We start from the raw sequence: 5,105 nt of genomic DNA, 5'->3' as shown, positions 1-5,105 counted from the left end.
AGGTCAGACAGGAGTCCCCATGGACTATGATGTTTGCAGATGACATTGTGATCTGTAGTGAGAGTAGGCAGCAGCTAGAAGAGAACCTAGAGAGGTGGAGGTTCTTTGTCTTTGTCGCTAGCCTTCCTTCCTTCTTTCCTTCCATACTTCCTTCTTTCCTTACTTTTCTTCTTCCTTTTTTTTTTAATTTTTTTCTTTCCTCCATTCTTCTCATCTCTCCTTCCTCCGTACACCTTTCTGTCTTTTCCTTCCCTCCTCCTTCTGTCCTCTTATTCTTCCCGTACTCTTCCCTTTCTTCCTTTTCTCCATCCATCCATCCATTTTCAGCCGCTTATCCGTTACCAGGTCGCGGGGGCAGCAGTCGCCACCCAAATCACATTGCACCGTACCAACCCCCCAAACCTTCCTGCGGGTGGTGAGTCCACTGGAAGGTACCAACCGCCCTAACAGGGATTCGAACTTGCCCAGGAGGTGAACCCTGGGGTTCCACACCAATGACAGAGACATTACCTCTGGGCCAAAGCGCCACTTCTTCCTTTTCTTCCTTTCTTCATTCTTTGCATCTAGCCTTCCTTCCTTCCTTGCTTCTTTCCTTGCTTACTTCATTTTTCCTGCTTTGCTTCCTCACTATAAACAATTCCTTCCTTCCATTCTACGTTCTTTCCTTCCATACGTCCTTCCTCACGTTCTTCTTTACCTACTTTTTTCCCTCCAACGTTTTTCCTTCCTCCCTCCCTTCCGTCATCCCTTTCTTTCGTTACCACCTTCTTTAACTCTAGCCTTCCTTCCTCCCTTGCTTGTGTCCTTCCTTATTTCCTTTCTTCCTTCCTCCCTTTTTCCCTTTCCTTCTTTCCTCTAGCCTTCCTTTCTCTCTTGCTTCTTTCTTTGCTCCCTTCCTTCCTCCTGCTTTCCTTCCTCCCTACACTATTCCTTCCTTTCTCTCTCCTCTCTTCCTTCTTTCTATCCTTCCTCACTTCCTTCTTTCCTTTCTTTCTTCCTCCTTTCTTTGCATCTTACCTTCCTCCCTACGCTTTCCTTCGTTTCTTCCTTACATCTTCCCTCCTCTCTTCCTTCTTTCCTTTCTTCCTTCTTTCCCTCTTGCCTTCCTTCCTCCCTCTCCTCTTCCTACTTTCCTTCCTTTCTTCATTCCTTCCTTCATTCCTTCCTTCTTTCTTTCTTCCTCACTTCCTTTCTTCATTCTTTCCTGTCTACCTGATAGGTAGATTCCTACCTATCTTCCTACTATGCTATGCCCTTTCCTTCCTTCCTTCTTCTGTCCGCTCTTTCTTCTTTTCTTCCTTCTTGTCCTCCTTCTTTCCCTCTAGCCTTCCTTCCTCCCTTGCTTCCTTCCACTCTTCTTTGCATCTTACCGTCTTCCCTACGCTTTCCTTCTTTCCTTCCTTCCATCGTCCATTCTTTCCTTTCTTCCTGCCTTGCTATCTTCTTTCCTATCTTCCTTCCTCCCTAAACTTTTCCTTCTTTACCACCTTCATTCCTCTGTCCTCGCTACCTTATTTTGTTTGTTCCTCCCTCCCTCTTCCTTCACAAAAATGTACATAGCTAAGTTTTCTTTAAGGCAAATGAGTGCATTTTTAGTCATTTTTGAGAAACTTTTATTTTTGAAGAATATTTCAGAAAATTGTTAACATAGAATTTTACTGTGATCAAAAGTTGGTGTATCAAAAAAGTACATTTTTCCTTTATTTTAACCACAAAAATGGAAATAGCTAAGTATTTTAAGGCAACTGAGTGTATTTGTAGTCATTTTTGAGAAATCTTTATTTTTGAATTTTTGAGGGAAGAGAGTTGGCCGGTACATAGACAACTGATTCCGCTGATTTTCTCTTCACCCTAGTGTCCAATACATACGGCCGGATGTCAGACGACACAACTACAAAATCGATCACTGACCTCCGGCCTAGGGTGTCCTGGTGCCAAGTGCACTGATGTTTATTATGCTTATGCTTGAACATGGTGTTTGTTATGGACAAACTGTGACTAGCACAGAAGTCCAATAACAAAACACCACTCGGATTTAGATCAGGGAGGCTGTTCTTCCTAATCACGCCCCTCCAGGTGTCACTGTCAAGGTGAACTTAGACGTGTATGGCTTAATCTTTGAGACAAGCATATGCTACTGGCAGGATTCCATCATCCCCCAACAGGACGATGGAATCCCCGGGAGGAGCACTGTCCAGTACCCCTCCCAGTGCCTGCAAGAAGGCCGGGTATTCTACACTGCTATTCGTCCCGTAGGCCGAAACAACAGTGAGACACCTATCCCTGACCCGAAGGCGCAGGGAAGCGACCCTCTCGCTCAGTGGGGAGAACTCCAACACACGACTGGCAAGCTGGGGAGCTATAAGTAAGCCTACGCCAGCACTCCGTCTCTCACCGCGAGCAACTCCAGAGTAGAAGAGAGTCCAGCCTCTCGCAAGGAGTTGGGTCCCAGAGCCCAGACTGTGCGTGGAGGTGAGCCCGACTATATCTATCGCTCAACCTCCCACACAAGCTCAGGGTCTTTTCCCCCCAGCAAGGGGATATTCCATGTCCCCATAGCCAGAGTGGTTGTCCAGGGATTGGGCCGTCGGGGTCTTCGCCCACAATCGCCACCCAAAACACAAGGCGCCGGCCCCTTGTGGGCCTTCCTGCGGGTGGTGGGCCCACTGGAAAGCGGGCTCACATCGCTTGTTCGGGCTGAGCCCGGCCGGATCCCATGTGCAATGACCCGGCCACCAGGCGCTCGCCTGCGAGCCCCCACCCCGGGCCTGGCTCCAGGGTTGGACATCGGTGACGTCAATCTGGGCGACGTGAACTTCTTTGGTTTTGTGGTTTTTGTCATCAAGAGGGGAGGGGTTTGAACCGCTATTTGTCTGATCCGTCGCCTAGGGCCTGTTTGCCTTGGAAGACCCTACCAGGGGCATTAAGCCCCCAACAATGTAGCTCCTAGGTTCATTCAGATACTCGAACCCCTCCACCACGTTAAGGTTGCAGTTCAAGGAGGGGTTATATAAACATTTCTCCAACAAACTTGGTGTCAGAAGTGGGATGTCAGAATTGACCTCGGATTCAGGCGCAGATGGTGACTAATCATTCAGGACGTCTTCAAAAAATTTGAGTCCTGCCTCTTACCCGAAACCCGACAGACAGGAGGACCAAGGTGTGTGGATTCTGGCAGTCACCTCGACATCTCAACAAACTTAAAATCACACATTATAAACAGTAAAATACATTTTTTTATTTGAGTCATCATATTGCATAATTTGATGTATTTATTAGCTCCGGACCTCACCTGTGGATCTGTTGAGAAGTTTAGATCCAGGAATTGTTCCCATTGAGAGGTTTTACTCCAGAGTTACAGTCCGTTGAGAGATACTGTATTTATTGGTGCCGGACCTCAACTGAGGATCCGTTGAGAGGTTTAACTTCGGACTTAGAGTCCGTTGGGAGGTTTTGTTCCGGACAATAAAAACAAAGAAATTATTGAGCTCTTATTAGACATCATAAAAAAAGTGTAGGGTGCACCATGGGTACTAGGCTATAAGGTGAACCTGATTATCGTTTCATCTCGCTCCAACGTCTGGGAACTACACAATCTCAACTTTATAAAAATGAACGAGTTACGTTAAACTTACAGCAAAACGTTCGTCGCAAAATATCCTGCCCGTTTTTTTATATCGATGCATTTTATAAAAAACTAGCCTCTTCATGGCGCAATAAGATTTTGGTGCGCGAGCGGTGGCACGCCTCGACACGTGATCGTGCTAGACCAATCGAGTAGCTGATTGATGTCAACATTTACGGTAACACGGCTGCCTTCATGGTTTTACTTAACATTACCAATAGAGAGGAATTCTCCCAAAAGTCTTCTGAGGTTGGCCAAATGGATTCTAAACAGTGCTTTATACATAATCACCTGCACAAAGAACAATGAGGCAAATGGATGATAAGGTGAACTTTCTATGTTGTCATTTTGATCAATAAAAGGAAGTAATCAATGACAAGGACCATTTGTTTATTCATTCGTTCATTTATTCGCTCCTAACTAAATACACAACTGATCAATCATAAAAAAAACTGTATTAAAACATATATACACACAGTATGTATAATATATAAAACGATACAAAACAGCAAAAGAAAATGGCTGGTAATATTAACCATCCAACCACTGCAATACAACTCTGAGGTGAACTTTTTGCTGTAAGTTTAACGTAACTTGTTCTTTTTTATGAAGTTGAGATCGTGTAGTTCCCAGACATAGGAGCAGAATTCAATGTCTAAAGGACTTATGGTTCACCTTATATGGGAAGTAGCAAAGGAGAGAAACCCGATTGGGATTCAACAACAAACACAACAACCTATCACTTACTCATCTCACCACTGCAAAATAGCGTTTTTAATCAGCTACTTAACAGGGAGAGCCATGCAGTGTGCAGCTGCGTTGTGGGAGAAGGACTCCCCGGTTTGTGACTTGTTTGCCTTATTTTCCATTGCGTTGAGGAGAGTGCTTGATCATCTTGTTAAAGGGAAAGATGTGGCCAAAAGATTATTGGCTTTAAGGCAGGGGAGTAGTTCTGTGGCTGATTACGCTGTGAACTTTAGAATTCTGGCGGCGGAGAGTGGGTGGGACAAATTAGCATTGCAGGGCATATTCGCGCAGGGGCTGAGCGAGGAGATGTAGGACAAGCCAGGTGGGAACCCGGCTCATTGATGGTCATCCGGCATACACTGTACGGCGACTGCTTGACATCCGTAGGACGGGTAGCGGCTGTCAATACTTGGTGGACTGGGAGGATTATTGGTCAGGAGAACGCTCATGGGTGGCCCCTTCCCTCATTTTGGATGCACCCACTCAGAGAAGAGTACCCACCTGTTGAGAGTGTTGCACTCTATCGGTTGGTGAGTTGAGGCTGTAATTCTACACCCCAAGAGGGTGGGAATATACCATGGAAAAGAAGAAATTTTTATATATAATATTTTTATTTTTACTTTATATATAATACTCTTCCATCCTATTATCACTATCTGGTATCTATGGCCGGTCTCACCCATCCCAACACCTGTGTGATTTGTTTCCCTCCTGCCGAAAGGGCTGATCATTT

Source organism: Cynoglossus semilaevis, chromosome 4 (assembly GCF_000523025.1).
Source record: "Cynoglossus semilaevis isolate Cse_v1.0 chromosome 4, Cse_v1.0, whole genome shotgun sequence".
Taxonomy (NCBI): Eukaryota; Metazoa; Chordata; class Actinopteri; order Pleuronectiformes; family Cynoglossidae; genus Cynoglossus; species Cynoglossus semilaevis.
This window is presented reverse-complemented; position numbering follows the sequence as displayed.